Source organism: Helianthus annuus, chromosome 6, assembly GCF_002127325.2.
Source record: "Helianthus annuus cultivar XRQ/B chromosome 6, HanXRQr2.0-SUNRISE, whole genome shotgun sequence".
Taxonomy (NCBI): domain Eukaryota; kingdom Viridiplantae; phylum Streptophyta; class Magnoliopsida; order Asterales; family Asteraceae; genus Helianthus; species Helianthus annuus.
The window spans coordinates 98,767,915-98,789,987 of NC_035438.2; positions in this window are offsets into that span (position 1 = coordinate 98,767,915).

Genomic DNA, 22,073 nt, shown 5'->3' on the forward strand with positions numbered 1-22,073 from the left:
AGATCATGAGTATGGTTACCACATCCAAGCCTGCAACAATCACAGAAGCCATCGATCTCAGTGTGGCTCTTACTGAGGAAGCTATTCGTTTGAACAAGTTTTCGAATTCTGAGCAGAAGAAGAAAGAGACTCATGTGGAGTCGTCTGGTGAAAATAAAAGGAAATTTTCGAACTTCAAGCAGGGTACAAGCAATGTGAACAAGAAGGGTGAAACGAGCACACCGGCAAGAGCTGCAACCGGTGTTGAAAATAAAGGGAAGGGTTATATGGGTACTTTGCCCAAGTGCAATACGTGCCAGCGCCATCATCATGGACAATGTAGATTGAGGAAGTGTGAAGCATGTGGAAGGAACGCCCACACGAAGGATACCTGTTGGGCCGGAACTGGTGCTGGGCGTACTGGAAATCGAGGTTATGGGAATGGTAACGGAAACCGCTAGCAAGGAGGAAACGGCAGAAATGGAAACCGTGGGAACAATGCAAATCAAGCTGGGAATGTGAATCACAACCAAAACAACGCTTAAGCTAGGAACGGAGGTGGTAATGGTCACGAACCAGGTTGTTTTAATTGTGGAGAAGTTGGGCACTTTAAGAAGGAATACCCAAAGCTGAACCAGGCCCGTGGAAGGGTGTTTAACATAGGAGCGAGGGAAGCGCGTCAGGATCCCAACGTTGTCACTGGTACGTTCCCTATAAATCAACGCTTTGCATCTGTTCTGTTTGATACTGGTGCGGACTATAGCTTTGTATCATTAGAGTTTAAGAATATGTTTGGGTTAACCGCTAGTAAATTAGATATACCATACTCAATTGAACTGGCTAATGGGAAGCTGGTTGAAGCCAATGAAGTTGTTCGAGGATGCGTAATTGAGCTGGGAGAACGCGAGTTCACTTTGGATCTACTACCAGTTGAGTTGGGAAGCTTCAACGTGGTAGTAGGGATGGATTGGTTGTCAAGCAACAAGGCTGAGATTGTTTGTCACGAAAAGACCATTCGCATTCCAACAGAAGATGGAGAAACGATCGTAGTTCATGGAGAGAAGCGCGACACTCCGTTAAGAATCATTAGCTGTCTGAAAGCTAAAAAGTGTCTACAGAAGGGATGTGTTGCCTTCTTGGCACACATCATGGATAAAGAAGCTGCTGAGCCAAGGATTGAAGACATTCCAGTGGTAAAGGAATATCCTGAGGTCTTTCGAGGAGACTTGCCAGGATTACCGCCGCAGAGACAAGTCGAGTTCCACATTGACTTAGATTCCAGGCGCCGCGCCTGTGGCTAAGGCACCTTATCGACTTGCACCTTCGGAGATGCAGGAGTTGTCGACACAACTTCAAGAGTTGTTAGACAAGGGATTTATCAGACCAAGGTTCTCACCTTGGGGAGCTCCAGTTTTATTCGTCAAGAAGAAGGATGGTAATGTGTATCGATTATCGGGAACTGAACAAGTTGACTATCAAGAACAGATATCCTCTGCCGCGAATTGATGACCTATTTGATTAGCTGCAAGGTTCAAGTTTCTACTCAAAGATCGATTTGCGATCAGGTTATCATCAGCTGAGAATTCAATAGGAAAGTATTCCCAAGACTGCTTTTAGAACTCGATATGGACATTACGAGTTCCTGGTTATGCCGTTTGGGTTGACAAACGCGCCAGCTGTTTTCATGGATTTGATTAACAAAGTTTGTAAACCGTACCTCGATAAGTTTGTAATCGTATTCATTGACGATATCTTGATCTACTCGAAGACGAAGACTGAGCACGAACAACATTTAAGAGCTATTTTGGAGTTACTTAAAAAGGAAAAGCTGTATGCCAAGATCTCGAAGTGCGAGTTTTGGTTACGCGAAGTCCAATTCCTTGGACATGTGGTGAATGGAGATGGAATCCATGTGGATCCCACCAAGATCGAAGCAATAAAGAATTGGGAGACTCCAAAGACGCCAACCGAGATTCGACAATTCTTAGGTTTGGTTGGTTATTATCGAAGATTCATTGAGGATTTCTCAAAAATCGCTCAACCTTTGACTTCCCTCACGCAGAAAGACAAAAAGTTTGATTGGGGAATCAAACAGGAGGAATCATTTCAGTTATTGAAGGACAAGCTTTGCAATGCGCCGATCTTATAGCTACGAGAAGGAACGGATGATTTCGTGGTATATTATGACGCCTCGCGTCAAGGTTTAGGATGTGTGCTGATGCAGCGACAAAAAGTTATAGCATACGCTTCTCGCCAATTGAAAGTTCATGAGAAGAATTATACCACACACGATTTGGAGCTAGGCGCAGTGGTATTCGCGTTGAAAATTTGGAGACATTATTTATATGGTACGAAGTGTACAATCTTCACGGATCATAAGAGTCTGCAACACATATTCGACCAGAAGGAGCTAAACATGAGACAAAGACGCTGGATCGAGTTATTGAACGATTACGACTGTGAGATCAAGTATCACCCAGGGAAGGCGAATGTAGTCGCCGATGCCATAAGTTGAAAGGAAAGGAACAAGCCCATAAGGGTTAGGGCTCTAGAGATGGTTATCCAGACAGATCTTTCATTGTGCATCCGTGCCGCGCAAAAAGAAGCTCTTAAAGAAAGGAACATTGAAGAGGAATATCTCCGTGGGATGGAGAAGCAGTTGGTACCAAACGAGGAAGGAACTTTATGTTTCATGAGACGAATTTGGGTTCCTCTGTTAGGTGGTTTGAGAATGGTTATTTTCGATGAAGCTCACAAGTCACGGTACTCTATTCATCCCGGTGCGGATAAGATGTACCAAGATTTTAAGGATTTCTACTGGTGGCCTAGGATGAAAGGCGATGTAGCAGTTTATGTTAGCAAGTGTTTAACGTGCGCCAAGGTAAAAGCCGAATACCAGAAGCCTTCAGGACTTCTGCAGCAACCTGAAATACCCAAATGGAAATGGGAACAGATTTCAATGGATTTCATAACAAAGTTGCCAAGAACGCCTAAAGGCTACGATACTATTTGAGTAATAGTAGACCGGTTAATGAAATCTGCGCATTTCTTGCCAATCAGAGAGAAAGATAACACGAGCAAGTTGGCTGAGATATACATGAGAGAGATCGTTGCACGTCATGGAGTGCCTCTCTCGATCATCTCTGATAGAGACGAAAGGTTTGTGTCAAGGATTTGGGAATACTTTCAAGAAGCATTCGGATCTCAGTTGAACCTGAGTACAGCTTTCCACCCATAAACAGATGGACAGAGCGAGCGAACGATTCAGACTCTAGAAGATATGCTGCGAGCTTGCGTTATGGATTTAGGTGGGAGTTGGGATACTCACCTACCATTAGTTGAATTTTCATATAATAACAGCTATCACACAAGTATTCAAGCCGCACCGTTCGAAGCTCTTTATGGACGCAAGTGTCGATCACCGATTTGTTGGTCTGACGCAGGTGATAGACAGTTAGTTGGTCCGGAAGTGGTCCAAGAAACGACTGACAAGATTGCACAGATCCGAGAACACATCAAGGCGGCTCGCGATCGACAAAAGTGTTATGCGGACCGAAGAAGGAAACCTCTGGAGTTTGAGGTAGGAGACATGGTTTTGTTAAAGGTTTCACCCTGGAGGGGTGTGGCACGCTTCGGGAAACATGGAAAGTTGAATCCGCGATACATTGGTCCATTCAAGATTCTGAAGAGGGTTGGTTTAGTAGCATACAAGTTGGACTTACCTGCCGAACTTAATGGTGTTCATGATACATTTCATGTATCGAACTTGAAAAAGAGTCCAACACAAGAAACTGTTGTCATTCCCGCTGACGAAATTCATATTGACGACACGCTCCACTTTGTCGAAGAATCCGTTGAGGTTACGGATTGGAAGATAAACAAAACATGCAGGAGTAGTGTCAAGCCCGTCAAAGTTCGTTGGAATGCAAGACATGGTCCAGAATACACATGGGAACGTGAGGATCGCATGAAAGAAAAGTACCCCCATCTATTTCCTAAGACCCCTGCAACTAGAAGCAGAGCCTAAAATTTCGGGACGAAATTTTCCTAACGGGGGGAGAATGTGACAACCCTCACAAATCCAGGTATCCGTACCAATTATATAATATTTAATTGATGCTTAACTACTGTGCTTAATTACAATTATGAATAAACTCCTTTCTGTTTTCTGATACATACATAGATACTCATTCATCATACTTTATTACTGTCACTCTATTTATTACACACAAACATAGTGACAAACTTGATGCACAAAGCACAGTTAGCACAGTGAGCGGATAACCCAGTAAACATGCTGACATTGCCAGCACTAGACAGACATTGTTTCTGAGGCCAATATGAGCCGGGAATAGATTACTACACTAGTAGGGAGTGTAGGGAGGTGAGGATCATAAAACTGCGTCACTAGGTGATAGTTATAGTGCCCGGAAGTGCCAAAAACATACTTTAATTACAAAATTCTGCACTACATACAAAAATTCAGCATTTAACAATGCCAATTAAGTGCAAAAACTTGGTAAAATAGTCCTAGACACTTTCCAAAGTGTTGGGAAATTTAATGTGTCACTAAAACAATATAAAAGAAACTTAAAAGCTTTATTTAGCACTTTAACGGATCAATATCCAACCGAACAACCGAACTTTACCCGGAACATAAAAATATTGCCAAAAACATTGTTTTTACTTTTCTGAGCTAGTTAGGGTCCCCGAACACCCTAACACCCTTTATATTACATAACACACTTAATACACTAACTAAATACTTAAATCCTAACCAACTAAGTAACCGAGTTCCATCACCACCCAACCCCCCTACCCCCCCCCCCCCATTGTTGACGGTTACAAGGGGTGGTACACCACCTTGTTTCCTTTGATTATTTAATTGTGGTTGTGGGGTATCTAGAGGACATATTACATGATGGTTAATTTTGTAATTGGATTATAAATATACACACAAGATCATCAACATCTCTCATCACACCACACAACAAACACCCACTTCTCTTCCCTTCTTCCTCCCTCACGGCCGAACCCACACCACCACCATACCACCACCTTCAACCTTTGTTCAAGCCATTTTCACACATAAAAAGAAGCAAGGATTCCTACAAACAAGCCCGGTGCTCTCGGAAGTTCAAGAACCACTCTAGTTTCCTTTTATCCACCGCTTTTACGCCTTGTTTCTTCCCTAGCCTTGTGCTAGCAGTAAGTGCTTCTAATCATCATCTTGATCTTGTTTTTGGTGGTTAATAGATGATTTAATGGTGAAAAAGTAAGAAACACTAAAGAACATGAACAAGTCTTAAACATAAAGAAATAAAAGGTGGATAAAGAGAAGATATGTGTGTAAATCATGTAAATCTTGTGTAGTTGTGATTATTTGATGTTGTTTGATAGTAAAAGTAGGATGGATCATCATCTAGACATGCTAGTTCATGTTCAAGAACATGAACTAGTAAGATGTAAGAGTTAGAAACATGAAAGATGATGAAACCATCCACCCATGAACTTGAAACTTGAATAAACTTAATTTTTCTTGAAAAATAAGGTTATAAACTTGTAGATCTAAAGATCTACAAGTGGTTTTTCGGAAGAACCAAGCGAAAAATACTAGTTTTGTTAAAACCCGGATATTTTACGAACTAAAAGCATTTTTGGTAAACAAACAAGTGTGTAAACACTTGTGTAACAAGAAAATTTAACAAGGAAATATTTTTGTGAAGCTTGACTAGAAGTTGTTAAACTTCAAATTATTTAAAAATAAAGTTTTCAAGAAACTAATCTTATTTTTAAAGATAACAAGACCTACTAAATGTGTTATGGTTTACTACAAATTTTTACAAAACCTTCAAGTTCATGAGTTTATGATTTAGTCTCATTTTGTCAAGATTAGTGATTAAATATTGTATATATTGTTGATTGAAATTTCAAAAGAAAATGATATGCTAAAAGCATGGACACCTCCATTTACAGAGGAAACTCTGGCGAAATTTTTCCAGAAATATAACACTTAGAAATATTTTTCTAACAAATATTTAGAAATATATTTTTAACTTGTTTTCAAAAATAAACTTCGCCATGATTTTTATTACAAAAATTACCAAGTATCGGAGGTGGATTTTCGTAAATAAAACTTGATAAATATTTATTTAGAATATATATTTTATAGTAAAACTCTTGTGTGATTATGTGTTTATTTTGTGAATTAGATATATTATTTTTAGGGTAAAAATAATATAACTTGAAATATCATGAAATTACAACTCCAAAATGATACCAACGCTCTCACAAAATAAATATTTAAGTTATACAAGTATCGTAAAACAACACGAACTTTAAAATGTAACTTATGTATTTTTCAGAAAAATACTCCTATTTGTACATTTTTGTGAAAATATCATTTTGGAAAAATTTATGAAATAAAATATAATATTTTTGGGAAAAATATATATATTTTGGGATTAAAAACATTTTAGACAAAGTAATTAAAATATATTTTTCAAGTGAGACTTAAAAATATATTTTCGGAATTATAAAACACACATGTATTATTACCCCCATCCTTGGGAAGGAATATACTTATAAAATAATTAAGAAGTGTAAATACGAAATAGTTGTCTAACTATTTCCCAAAAATGTTAAACCTTAAGCCAAGGCACGGCCGTCCGTCTAATAGGAATCAGTACGTGTAGGTCGTCACGCAGCAGGTTGATTTGGGATCGACTATTTCTCGAGACGCACTTCTGTGAGTTCATGTCCCCCTTTTCTCTTTACTGTTTTCAGTTTTATACTTCGGGGGTGAAATACATGCGACAACTATTACAAACATTTATTACATGGTATGGTTAGCGTAGGGAGGGTTTATACTACTAGATCATGTGAGGGGTGGGTACAAAACTCGAGGCCATTAATCCTCTTTGTTAGAACCGAGGGACACAAGAGTGATAGATCTATTTGGGTGTAGCGAGCCCACACCCGTGAGGCCGGGAAGGCCCATAGAGGTGACTGTGTCTTACAGCCGAAGCCCGGTACAAATTTGCTAGGTTTGAGTTTCCCTGCACTTTCTCACACATACCAGTGGCTTTGCAACCCATTGGTGATCTCTTTTTCCTTATTGCTACATACCAGGGACTTTTATACATACTTCAAAGGTTTATTCATACTCACTTTTACATGAACTCGCTCAACTTTTTGTTGATTTTTCAAATTACATGTATTTCAGGAAATTAGGGATCTGGCAAGGTATGCTATGTTGTCAAGTTGCATAGAAGAAATGATGTCATCCGAGTTTAGGGATTGTGACTTTTGCCTGGACGAGTCACAAGTCTTAAACTGTGTTTTTAATTCACGTCTTATGGTTGTGTCGTATGAACAAGATTTTTATTATGTCATGTTGTAATCCGTTGCATGTGTCGACTTTTGAAAACAATGTTGTCGTATTTTACTTTTTAAACTTAAATTAATGGATGAACATCATGGTTTTATTTTCATATAGCATTGTTGTGATTACGCTAAGGTATTAAGAAGTCACACCAAATAAACCCATGCTTCCGCAAAGCCAGGGTGTGACAACAGCAGCAACATAAGCTTGTGGTCGATCTTGAAGCACATAAAGTCCATCCGAGCATGTTCCTTTAGCGAGTACCTGTTTTGTTTTCTGATCCTGGATATGCAAAAATTTTGAGAGAAGAGCACATCAACAGGATGATCAGCAGTCAACTTGCTAATAGATAACAAATTCTTGGTGAGATTGGGAACAACAAGAACATCACGTAGAGTAATATTATTACAAAGTTTATATGACCCTGTATGAGTAATCAAAAGTTGCTTACTGTTGCCAAAAGTAACCGTATCATTACCTGTATAAGGGGTAGAATGATGAAGACATTCTTGTTTGGAAGTCATGTGATTAGTGGAACCAGAATCGCTTGTCCAATCTGGGTTGTCATGATTAACATGACACTGTGCGTGAAACGCCTTGGCTAATGAATCATCCAAAGGAGAAGCTTGAGATGCATATGTATGAAGACCTGGGCAAGATGATGCATAGTGACCATTGGTGCGACAAAGCTGACAGTGGGGCGGTCGACGGTTATTACCACGGCCTCGGATATTTCCAGCATACGAGCCATGAGAATAGGAACCGCGAACAGAGGAGCCGCGACCCCTACCAGTACCAGAATCGCGTCTGTTGTTTTGAGTATGAAACGCAACGGGAGGGGTAGAGGTGCCATGAAGAGACTGCAAAAATAATTCATGGCTCCCGGCCTGAGCAATCAGATCACGAAAGGTTGGGGCAGGCTTTGTCGCACGTAGGGCAGTAGAGAAAACCTCATACGAGGGTCCAAGTTGTAACACCTCGAAATTTTGCGTCCAATAATGTATTGACACGTGTCTTAGGTTTACACGTGGTGTTAAATACTAAATAAAGGACTAAAGTTGACAAACTGTGAAAGTATGTAAATTCGAGGGTTAAAAATGTCAACGAGGGATAAAAATACTGTACAGTAACCCTAAGTGATGCTCGTACCTTCAAACGAATGAATCATGAATCGTACGGAACGAATTGTGGAAGAAAGTGCGGAATTGCAAACTACAGGGGCCAAATGTGTCAACATGTTTAAGTTATACCTCTGAGTGACCTTTGGGCATAACCGAGGCTTTGTAATGGTAAATTATACTCACTAGAATGTGCGATATGAATTTCGCGAAGTTCCGTTTTAAAACGAGAAAGTTATGATCAAATTCGTGTGCGAAGGGTTAAAAGCGTCAAACTTTGAAAGTGATGACTTTTCGGGTAATAATAAATTAACCAAGGGTTAATAAGTTGGGTAAAGGTTCCGAGGCCCTTATACGCAAATAAACGAGGCCCAAAACACAAAGTTACCCCTTCGAAACCGAAAGGTCAGGTCAATGATTACAAAAGATTTGAAAATCTTGAAAATAAGGTTTCAGGCGGGCCGCGTTAAGGTATTGAGGGATCTTACGCGGGCCACGAGCCATGTATAGATTCGGGCCCTGACAATAGGATTCAAGCGACCCACGTAAGAGTTAAGTGATCTCTTACGCGGGCCGCGTCAGCCCCCAGTTGCAAATAATGCGGACAGGTTCACTGTTTGCTGTTTTAACCGACTTAGAATGCCATTATGAGAGCATGGGCGCCCCCTAAACGTCCCCTAGCACTCAGGGACACATGTTGATGATCCAAGAGCACTCATAGCACTTGTTGTCAAGGATCTAAAGGCTAATGAACACTATAAAAGGCCACCTTGTAACCACAAGTTCTTCACACCTTCAATCAACTCTTCTGATCATTTCTGGAGCTCAAGTACCTTATTTGCTCATCCCTGGTCGTGCATAGGACTCTTGTAAGTATGCTCCACCCTTTCTTGGTTAAGTTTTGCTTAGTTTTAGCCCAAAAGTCAATCCGTCGTAATTAACGATTGACTTTACGATAAATCACAAATGGTCCAGTGTTGCTGAATCAAAGGTAGTTATATGTTGGTAATCATGTGGGCATTAAACCCCTAAAAGGGCACCCTCTGATTCCCACTCTAACTAGTCCGAATGTCGAGTCAAACTTGCTTAGAAAAAGTCAACAGAATGTTATTTTGCGATTTTATGCATAATCAGTAATGTAGATGGCGTGTAACCTGTTTTAACACTCATATAACATGATAATAAGTATATTAACTAGTCTAAGCTTGTTTGATCCGACCATTTACTGTTTTGACCCAGTTCGGAGCTGAAAGTCGCAAAACTTTGACTTTTGATTTGACTTCAGTTCTGACCCGTTATGGTATGAATTAGATATGCCTTAGGACTCTCTTAGGACCAGGTTACATGATGGTATAACCCTCTGTGACCGGTTCATTGTTTGTCCGAGTCTTTAGCACATTTCCGTTAAACGCCTAAAAGTTGACCATAACGCCCTTTTAACCTTAAAACGAGAATTTTGGACATGTGAAGGGACAATAACCTTATTTACTGATTTCTAAGCATGTCCCTAAAATTTCACGTCAATCCGAGGTCTAGAATAGGAGTTATGCTAAATAGCGAAATTTCGGAAACTTTAGTTATTAATCGGCGCAATTAGCATAAAGCCTATCTAAACCCAAATTTCGACACCAAACCTTTTACACACTGATGTAAAATAATATTTTGAGATTTTTAGAGATTTTTAATCATTTTTAGCCTGCTCATAACCTGCGGTTATGGCATCGGTTCGGTAAATACCGAATATACCCTTTTTGGACATAACTTGAGTTCTACAAGGTATTTTGATCCGATTCCAGTTGCTACTGATTTTATATAATAAATAGAGTATTTTGGACTTTATAAACTATTCGGAAAACTCAGATTTCCTGTAGAACTCAGAAAACTCTTTTATAATCTTTAAAGCGACCGAAATACCCCTACGGGGCGTTTATTGGATTTAAACTCATTACGGGCATTATGGAAGGTATCCTACTGATACCACAACCTCTTTAGAGCATATTAACTTAGGAAACCTATGTAGGACTCTTACGGTTACCCGGTACGCCCTTTTGCGCGCACGGTTCGGTTTATGTAACTAGTTTACATAAACTAGCCGAAACGGGTCAAACCTTATCGATTATACCTCAAAATCCAGAGTGTGGTTATTATACCCATGTAAAACAAGTCTTCAAACTTGTTGGGTCCAAACCACATTCCATTCCCGGTTTTCGCCTTTCACGCGATTAAACCGTATATATCCTTTAAAACTGACCGGTCTAAGCTAAGGCTAAATTAAAGACCCGTTAGGATTCTAATAGGTTGTTTAAACCTTCGTTCCAGAGTAGGAGACTAGTAAAAGAAACTTGCATTTATTTGATTGAGGTTATTACTTGCTCAGGTAAATACTTTTAACTTATTTTCCGTTATACGGGCTTGGGTTACGGTATTTAAAATACCGCTTGGTCGGGCAATTGACCCCAACTCATTAGTAGTTGGGTACTATCAATGTGACCCGTTTAAAAATTGGTTTTGTTGGCTTTACGCCTTTGGGAGCTTAATGACCACGTCCCGGATATCCTTGGCATCATTTTACGAAATGGCCACGACCTAGACACGTGGGTGTAGGCGTACACCCGATAAGGTGTCTATAATTATAAAGGTATAACCGTTGGTTTTCCCGCCACGGCTTTATGCTTTGTGGCGTGTCTATTAACCTTAAACCCGGCACGACCGAACGCATAGTGAACATGTAATTCTTTTACAAGATTTGATTGATAAATTATCCCAAGTTATAAAGAGTTTGTGCCTTGTGCATTCAAATCAATTTTTATTAAACATTTTACAAAAGTGTCGGTTGAATGTATTTACCAGTGTAAACTGACGTATTTTCCCCAAAAGATTAAATGCAGGTTCTGTACGAAATAGGCTGGCCACCCCTTAAGCATCGTTAGAGTCCCGCAAGCTTGGGATGCCATATCTGTTGAACAATATTTATATTTTATTTTGATCCCCTGTAGATTTATTTTCGACTATTCGTGATACTTGGATATTAAAATCGATGGTTGAAATATAATCTATCTTTATGCTTCCGCCGTGCATTTAAATATTGTGGTTTGACTATATTGTTGCCAACTACGTCACGGTAATCCCCCACCGGGCCCACCGGTGAAACACGTGGAAATCGGGGTGTGACAGGTTGGTATCAGAGCCAACGTTGAGTGAATTAAACACAATCCTTATGTGTTTAATCTCAATGACACAATTGCACATACTTGAGTCTAGACAAGAACATAGGACAAATTCGAATTGTTATTCCAGTTTGTCTTTTATTGTTTATTGTGATTTAAAAATTTGTTAAGCAGGAAATATGCCACCAGCAATTAGAAGAGGAGGAAGAGGCAAAGGGCCGATCACTACTCATAATGATCACGAGGCCGGACCTTCAAACATGTGAGCTCCTTCCAGCACAAGGAGCGAAGAGCCTCAGAGACGTAGAAGAAACCTCTTTGAGCCAGCAAGACGGTCTACCTCACACAGTTCGACACCTTCATACCGTCACTCTTTTGGACCAAATTCGGAGAACGAGCCTAGTAACCCTCAACCTTCTTTCATACCTCTCCAGCGATCTGCTTCGCACCGTTCCTATGGCGATCCTACTCCTTTCTTCCAAGGCCGGTTCAACCCGGCAGACTATGTACAAGAACCAATAGGTTATAACCCTTTAGGACCCGAAGACCATTTCTCCGAAGATAATGCGGTAGATATGGATGAAGACACGGATCCCATAGAACCTGCACGAGGTACTCCCAACCACCCTATCGAGATCTCTGATGGGTCATCCTTTCATGGAACACCCTATCAAGGTCCCGATAGCTACCAGGCGAGGTTTAACCAGTGCGAGCGGTACTTTACACCCTCTCACCATTCATCACCTCACCAGCAGCAGCAGCAGCAATAGGATCCTTCTGAGGATTCGCGTTTCGTGGCAGTTACGCCACCGCCTCCTCCGCCACCAGTTCAACAAGCACCTCCTGATCCGCCAAGACGTAGGAGATCAGGCGCGCGGATGTCCACCCAAGGAGGGGAATTCCACTTTAGCACCCCTCGCCACTCGAGTGCAAGCCACTTTCCGCCAGTGCCTGAAGAACCACAGTTAGGGGAACCTTCGGGTCACCCTGCAGAGGTGAATTCTGCACCAGTTGCACCACCTCCGCCACCATTTGGGTATGATAACCCGATACCAGCGTACGCCGGTTCCACCGCGTACAACCCGTTTGAGCAGCCGACTCACATGCACTACAACTATAATTATGATGCCGACCCATACGTGGTAGCGGCTAATTACAATGCTCTCCATCCTGAAGGGCCTTATGGGGATCCTTGGGGATTAGGATACGCAGCTCATGGGTATCCAACACCTCCTAGACCTCCGGTTCAGCAGCCGTCGCAGCAGCCACGTTTTTCTCCACCGGAGCAAGAAGAAATCCTCCACCGTCTAAACCGAGTGGAATGAGACTTTGAGCAAGAACGTAAAAGTAATCGTGGATTCCTCAAAGGTCTAGCAAACCTACTAAAAGGGAGGAAGAAACGAGATCATTAGTCTCTTTATGTACTATAGTATTTACTATTACAATTAAGTCCCTGCGAGGACATTTGTTTTGAGTATTTTAGTCCCTGCGTGGATGTTTATCGTGTTTAGTCCCTGCGTGGACAATTGCTTTCAGTTCCTGCGTGGACTTGTCTTTTAGTCCCTGTGTGGACATCTATCCGTGTATTTGGTCCCTGCGTGGACTCGTTTTCTGTAAACTTCTGCGTAGGTATTTTGTCTATTTAAAGGTCCCGTTTAGGGCAGTGTGTAATCATTATTATGATTAATGGAATGTTAAGTTATAAATTTCATTTTTGTGATTAGATACATTCTTATATGAAATAAATCAAAAATCATTCCTTTTAAATTAATCTGCCTACTAAATAAAGAATCTTAATGGTAAAACCTAGCCTAGTGTCATCATAAGACCCGGCCAAGATGGTAAGACCTGATTAAAAAGATTCAGATTCCTGTTAACCTCTGTAAACATGTTAACATTCTTGGCAGATGTGATTCGTTAAAATCACACGCGTCATTCTTATATAAGAATCCTTTAGAGGATTCCAAAACCTAAGTTAATGATTTATAAATCATGGGTTAAATCATCCGTTAGTGGTGTAGTGCCTACGGGCCATACTTATTGTCATATAAAACAACAGACAACTGTAGTCTATGACTCCCTGTCAGCAAAGGGTAAAAGAACTCTGGTTCAAACCTTCATGCCTTGATTCTCTGAAATCCGGACTTATATTATAAAACGTCCTTGTGACTAGGCTTTTGTGCCACTAACAATATTATTTGTAATTAGGATAAATTATATTCAAATCCTAAATAAAAGTGCGTAACAAATTAACCAATTATGGTCTATGTTTACCATGGTTAATGAATTGCCATAAAAGACAATTCCATAGTAAACTCCTAAATAGAATTCTGTCATATTCCTTGTAGCAGATCAAGATCTCAAAATGGCTGACCCAAATGAAGTTAATAGTCATTCGAAGGAGGATGACAATGATAACGCCCAAATTCATATAACGGGCACTGAATTGAAAGCTTTGGTAGACAACGCTGTGAAGACGGCCTTGGATCGACAGTACGAAGAATACACCGAGTCTCGAAGCAGAACCCTATCTACACCACACTCAAAGCCAAGAACCCATTCTAAATCTCACAGCAAACCACCCTCGACCCCGTCTAAGCCTAAGAAGGATGACGATCGGCACTCATCAAATGAGAATAGTGTCCATCCTAAGAAAAAGGTGGTCGATTACGCACCTCGCACCAGGGGTTGCACGTATAAGTATTTCGTTTCTTGCTAACCCCGAGATTTTACTGGGGAAAAGGGCGCGGTGGATTGTATGACCTGGTTAGACGAAATGGACACAGTTGTGGACATAAGTGGTTATGCTGAGAGAGATGTGGTGAAGTTTGTATCGCAGTCATTTAAGGGTGAAGCCCTAGCTTGGTGGAGATCATTGGTTCAAGCCTCAGGGAAGGCTGTTTTGTATAGCATGTCATGGGAGGAATTTATTGCTCTCATTAAAGAAAACTACTGCCCTCAGCACAAGATTGAGAAAATAGAATCTGATTTCCTATCGTTGGTCATGAAGAACCTGGATTGCCAGGCTTATCTTACGACTTTCAACACTCTGTCGAGATTGGTTCTGTACCTTGTTACACCGGAACCCAAACGGATCGCGCGTTTTATTGGGGGTTTGGCCCCAGAGATAAAAGCTAGCGTGAAGGCTTCTAGGCCTGCTACCTTCAGATCCGTGGCAGATATATCTCTGTCTCTCACACTAGATGCAGTGAGGCAGAGATCGTTGAGAAATGCTGATAATGAGAAAAGAAAGCGTGAAGATGATGATTCACGTAGATCTAACAAGAAGCATCGGGGCAATCGTGACCACAAGAAGGGGTCAGAGAACAAGAAGAATGACCGACAGTTGGGCGATAAGCCCTTGTGCAAGGTTTGTCAGAAGCACCACTTCGGAAAGTGCAGATTTGAAAAGAAATCCCAGCCAAAGGCCTGTGGGATATGCAAGTCCTCTGAGCATAGGACTCTTGAGTGCAAGAAACTCAAGGATGCAACTTGCTATAGTTGCAACGAGAAAGGGCACATCAAGACTAACTGCCCGAAGATAGTGAAGAAGGCTGAAGAAGGGAAAAAGACCAATGCGAGGGTCTTTCAGATGAATGTTCAAAAGGCTATCCAGAACGACAACGTCATAACCGGTACGTTCCTTATCAATGATGTATTCGCAAGAGTGTTATTTGATTCTGGAGCAGATAAATCCTTTGTGGATGATAAGTTCTGTGAATTGTTAAGATTGCCTGTTAAAAACTTGAATGTGAAATATGAAGTAGAACTAGCTGATGGGACTATGGGAACAGTCTCGACTGGTTTAGATGGATGTGTTATATCCATTAGGAACCACTCATTTCCTTTATCCCTGTTACCCTTTAAACTCGCTGGTTTCGATGTAGTGTTGGGTATGGATTGGTTATCGCATAACCAAGCCCAAATCATGTGCAACCAGAAACAAGTGGTAATTAAAACTCCGTCTGGAGAACCACTTACCATCCAGGGAGATACTCGACATGGATTACCCGCACAAGTATCTATGCTAAAAGCATCCAGATGTTTGAAGAAAGGATGTGTCATTTATATGGCACAGGTGACAATTGGGGAGGAGAAACCCAAGATCGAAGACATTCCAGTCATCTCTGACTATCCTGAAGTTTTCCCAGAAGAACTGCCTGGTTTGCCACCAGACAGGCAAGTGGAATTCAGTATCGACATCATTCCAGGAGTCGCGCCTATTGTGAGAGCACCTTATAGATTGGCACCCACAGAAATGAAGGAATTGAGGACACAGCTAGATGATCTGCTGGCCAAGGGATTTGTTAGACCAAGTTCATCTCCTTGGGGAGCACCAATCCTGTTCGTCAAGAAGAAAGATGGTTCGATGCGTCTATGCATCGATTACCATGAGCTGAATAAAGTTACAATCATAAATAGGTACCCTTTGCCCAGGATCGACGATCTGTTCGATCAGTTGCAAGGAGCAAGCTATTTTTCCAAGATTGATCTACGGTCAGGATACCATCAATTGAAGGTCAAAGACGAAGATGTGCACAAGACTGCTTTCAGGACTCGTTATGGTCATTTCGAGTTCCTAGTGATGCCTTTTGGGCTCACTAATGCACCTGCCGCATTCATGGATCTCATGAATCGCGTTTGCAAGCCTTATTTGGATAAATTTGTCATTGTCTTCATTGATGACATCCTCATCTATTCAAAGAGTCAAGCTGACCATGAGAAGCATCTTCGATGTATTCTTAAATTGCTTCATCAAGAAAAGCTTTATGCCAAATTCTCTAAGTGTGAATTTTGGCTACGAGAAGTCCAGTTCCTTGGGCATGTAGTCAGTGAGCGTGGTATCCAAGTGGATCCCGCCAAAGTTGAAGCCGTCATGAATTGGCAGGAGCCGAAGACACCTACGGAGATTCGCAGTTTCCTAGGTCTAGTAGGATACTACAGACGCTTCATCAAAAATTTCTCAAGAATTGCTGCACCCCTAACTTCTCTAACTAGAAAGAATATAAAGTTTAATTGGGGCCCTAAAAAGCAAGAAGCTTTTGACATCCTCAAAAAGAAGCTAAGCAATGCTCCAGTGTTGACATTGCCGGAAGGAGCGGAAGAATTTGTCGTATATTGTGATGCATCGCACACCGGTATGGGTTGTGTGCTTATGCAGAGAGGCAAGGTGATTGCCTATGCGTCTCGACAATTAAAAGTGCATGAGAAGAATTACACCACCCATGACTTGGAGTTGGGTGCCGTTGTATTTGCACTAAACCTTTGGAGGCATTACTTGTATGGCATTAAATTTGTGATCTATTCGGATCACAAAAGCCTTCAGCATCTGTTCAATCAGAAAGATTTGAATACGAGGCAGCGACGTTGGATGGAAACTCTGAACGACTATGCCTGTTAAATAAAATACCATCCAGGCAAGGCCAACGTAGTCGCAGATGCCTTGAGCAGAAAAGAAAGAGTGAAACTAATAAGGATCAATGCCAAGAGCATTGAAATTAAGAACAGTCTGAATGAGCGATTGTTGGCTGCACAGAAAGAAGCTGTGTCAGAAGCTAACTATCCCAACGAAAAGCTAGGGGTAACTGAGGAGCAGTTATCCTATGGCAAAGACGGAATTCTGAGATTGAATGGAAGGATATGGGTTCCTGTTTATGGAGGTCTTCGTGACGTTATCCTCCAGGAAGCCCACAGTTCCCGATATTCCGTTCATCCTGGAGCTGATAAAATGTACCAGGACTTAAAGGCAAATTTCTGGTGGATAGGCTTAAAAAAGTCTATAGCCACCTATGTAGCAAAATTTTTGACTTGTGCGCAAGTAAAAGCTGAACATCAAAAGCCGTCAGGCTTGCTACAACAGCCTAAACTTCCTGAGTGGAAATGGGAAATGGTGACGATGGATTTCATCACCAAATTGCCAAAGACAAAGAAGGGAAACGATACAATATGGGTAATAGTTTATAGACTGACTAAGTCAGCACATTTCCTACCCATAAAGGAGACTCACAGCTCCGATATACTAGCCCATTTATTTGTAGATAAAATTGTAGCCCTTCATGGCGTGCCTGTGTCTATCATCTCTGATAGAGATACCAGATACACATCACACTTTTGGAAAAGTTTCCAACAATCTTTGGGCACACGTTTGAATTTCAGTACGGCTTACCACCCTCAGACAGATGGACAGAGTGAGCGTACAATCCAGACGTTGGAAGACATGCTTCGTGCATGTGCGATCGACTTAGGTGGCAGTTGGGATAACCACCTACCATTAGTCGAGTTCTCCTATAACAACAGCTACCATACCATCATTAAGGCTGCACCTTTTGAAGCTCTATATGGTAGAAAATGTAGAACGCCCGTTTGTTGGGCAGAAGTTGGAGATGTCCAGATGACAGGACCTGATATAATATTTGAAACAACGGACAAGATTGTCCAAATTCGTGATCGATTGAAAGCTGCCCGAGACAGGCAGAAGAGCTACGCAGATTTGAAACGTAAGCCTTTCAATTTCGAAGTAGGCGACAAGGTATTGCTAAAGGTATCACCCTGGAAAGGGGTGATGCGATTCGGTAAGAAAGGCAAGCTAAGTCCGAGATATATTGGACCCTTTGAGGTAATCGAACGTGTCGGATCGATTGCCTATAAATTAAACTTACCGGAAGAGCTCAGTGGTATCCACAATGTGTTCCACATCTATAACCTGAAGAAGTGTTTCGCTGACGAATCACTGGTCATACCGCATACAGATGTACACATCGACGAGAGCTTAAAGTTCGTTGAAAAACCCGTTTCAATCAAGGATAGACAGGTCAAGAAGATTCGCAGGAAGTATATACCGATTGTTAAGGTAAAATGGGATGCCCGTAGAGGTCCCGAATACACGTGGGAGGTAGAGTCCACGATGAAAGAAAAGTACCCTCATTTATTTCAATAAATCTCGAGGTCGAGATTTCTTTTAAGGGGGTGAGGATGTAACACCTCGAAATTTTGCGTCCAATAATGTATTGACACGTGTCTTAGGTTTACATGTGGTGTTAAATACTAAATAAAGGACTAAAGTTGACAAACTGTGAAAGTATGTAAATTCGAGGGTTAAAAATGTGAACGAGGGATAAAAATACTGTACAGTAACCCTAAGTGATGCTCGTACCTTCAAATGAATGAATCATGAATCGTACGGAACGAATTGTGGAAGAAAGTGAGGAATTGCAAACTACAGGGGCCAAATGTGTCAACATGTTTAAGTTATACCTCTGAGTGACCTTTGGGCATACCCGAGGCTTTGTAATGGTAAATTATACTCACTAGAATGCGCGATATGAATTTCGCGAAGTTCCGTTTTAAAACGAGAAAGTTATGATCAAATTCGTGTGCGAAGGGTTAAAAGCGTGAAACTTTGAAAGTGGTGACTTTTCGGGTAATAATAAATTAACCAAGGGTTAATAAGTTGGGTAAAGGTTCCGAGGCCCTTATACGCAAATAAACAAGGCCCAAAACGCAAAGTTACCCCTTCGAAACCGAAAGGCCAGGTCAATGATTACAAAAGATTTGAAAATCTTGAAAATAAGGTTTCAGGCGGGCCGCGTTAAGGTATTGAGGGATCTTACACGGGCCGCGAGCCATGTATAGATTCGGGCCATGACAATAGGATTCAGGCGACCCTCGTAAGAGTTAAGCGATCTCTTACGCGGGCCGCGTCAGCCCCCCAGTTGCAAATAATGCGGATAGGTTCACTGTTTGCTGTTTTAACCGACTTAGAATGCCATTATGAGAGCATGGGCGCCCCCTAAACGTCCCCTAGCACTCAGGGACACATGTTGATGATCCAAGAGCACTCATAGCACTTGTTGTCAAGGATCTAAAGGCCAATGAACACTATAAAAGGCCACCTTGTAACCACAAGTTCTTCACACCTTCAATCAACTCTTCTGATCGTTTCTGGAGCTCAAGTACCTTCTTTGCTCATCCCTGGTCGTGCATAGGACTCTTGTAAGTATGCTCCACCCTTTCTTGGTTAAGTTTTGCTTAGTTTTAGCCCAAAAGTCAATCCGTCATAATTAACGATTGACTTTACGATAAATCACAAATGGTCCAGTGATTTGCTGAATCAAAGGTAGTTATATGTTGGTAATCATGTGGGCATTAAACCCCTAAAAGGGCACCCTCTGATTCCCACTCTAACTAGTCCGAATGTCCAGTCAAACTTGCTTAGAAAAAGTCAATAGAATGCTATTTTGCGATTTTATGCATAATCAGTAATGTAGATGGCGTGTAACCTGTTTTAACACTCATATAAAATGATAATAAGTATATTAATTAGTCTAAGCTTGTTTGATCCGACCATTTACTATTTTGACCCGGTTCGGAGCCGAAAGTCGCAAAACTTTGACTTTTGCTTTGACTTCAGTTCTGACCCGTTATGGTATGAATTAGATATGCCTTAGGACTCTCTTAGGACCAGGTTACATGATGGTATAACCCTCTGTAACCGGTTCATTGTTTGTCCGAGTCTTTAGCACATTTCCGTTAAACGCCTAAAAGTTGACCATAACGCCCTTTTAACCTTAAAACGAGAATTTTGGACATGTGAAGGGACAATAACCTTAGTTACTGATTTCTAAGCATGTCCCTAAAATTTCACGTCAATCCGAGGTCTAGAATAGGAGTTATGCTAAATAGCGAAATTTCGGAAACTTTAGTAATTAATCGGCGCAATTAGCATAAAGCCTATCTAAACCCAAATTTCGACACCAAACCTTTTACACACTGATGTAAAATAATATTTTGAGATTTTTAGAGATTTTTAATCATTTTTAGCCTGCTCATAACCTGCGGTTATGGCATCGGTTCGGTAAATACCGAATATACCGTTTTTGGACATAACTTGAGTTCTACAAGGTATTTTGACCCGATTCCAGTTGCTACTGATTTTAAATAATAAATAGAGTATTTTGGACTTTATAAACTGTTCGAAAAACTCAGATTTCCTGTAGAACTCAGAAACCTCTTTTATAATCTTTAAAGCGACCGAAATACCCCTACGGGGCGTTTATTGGATTTAAACTCATTACGGGCATTATGGAAGGTATCCTACTGATACCACAACCTCTTTAGAGCATATTAACTTAGGAAACCTGTGTAGGACTCTTACGGTTACCCGTTACGCCCTTTTGCGCGCACGGTTCGGTTTATGTAACTAGTTTACATAAACTAGCCGAAACGGGTCAAACCTTATCGATTATACCTCAAAATCCAGAGTGTGGTTATTATACCCATGTAAAACAAGTCTTCAAACTTGTTGGGTCCAAACCACATTCCATTCCTGGTTTTCGCCTTTCACGCGATTAAACCGTATATATCCTTTGAAACTGACCGGTCTAAGCTAAGGCTAAATTAAAGACCCGTTAGGATTCTAATAGGTTATTTAAACTTTCGTTCCAGAGTAGGAGACTAGTAAAAGGAACTTGCATTTATTTGATTGAGGTTATTACTTGCTCAGGTAAATACTTTTAACTTATTTTCCGTTATACGGGCTTGGGTTACGGTATTTAAAATACCGCTTGGTCGGGCAGTTGACCCCAACTCATTAGTAGTTGGGTACTATCAATGTGACCCGTTTAAAAATTGGTTTTGTTGGCTTTACGCCTTTGGGAGCTTAATGACCACGTCCCGGATATCCTTGACATCATTTTACGAAATGGCCACGACCTAGACACGCGGGTGTAGGCGTACACCCGATAAGGTGTCTATAATTATAAAGGTATAGCCGTTGGTTTTCCCGCCACGGCTTTATGCTTTGTGGCATGTCTATTAACCTTAAACCCGGCACGACCCGGGCGACCGAACGCATAGTGAACATGTAATTCTTTTACAAGATTTGATTGATAAATTATCCCAAGTTATAAAGAGTTTGTGCCTTGTGCATTCAAATCAATTTTTATTAAACATTTTACAAAAGTGTCGGTTGAATGTATTTACCAGTGTAAACTGACGTATTTTCCCCAAAAGATTAAATGCAGGTTCTGTACGAAATAGGCTGGCCACCCCTTAAGCATCGTTAGAGTCCCGCAAGCTTGGGATGCCATATCTGTTGAACAATATTTATATTTTATTTTGATCCCCTGTAGATTTATTTTCGACTATTCGTGAAACTTGGATATTAAAATCGATGGTTGAAATATAATCTATCTTTATGCTTCCACTGTGCATTTAAATATTATGGTTTGACTATATTGTTGCCAACTACGTCACGGTAATCCCCCACCGGGCCCACCGCTGAAACACTTGGAAATCGGGGTGTGACACAAGTCCGCAGAGAAACCAATGCAGTTTATCGATATCGGCAACCGGGTGACCGATGGCAGCGAGCTATTCACAAATATTCTTAAATTTTCGAGCAAAAACAGTAACATAAGTGGTACC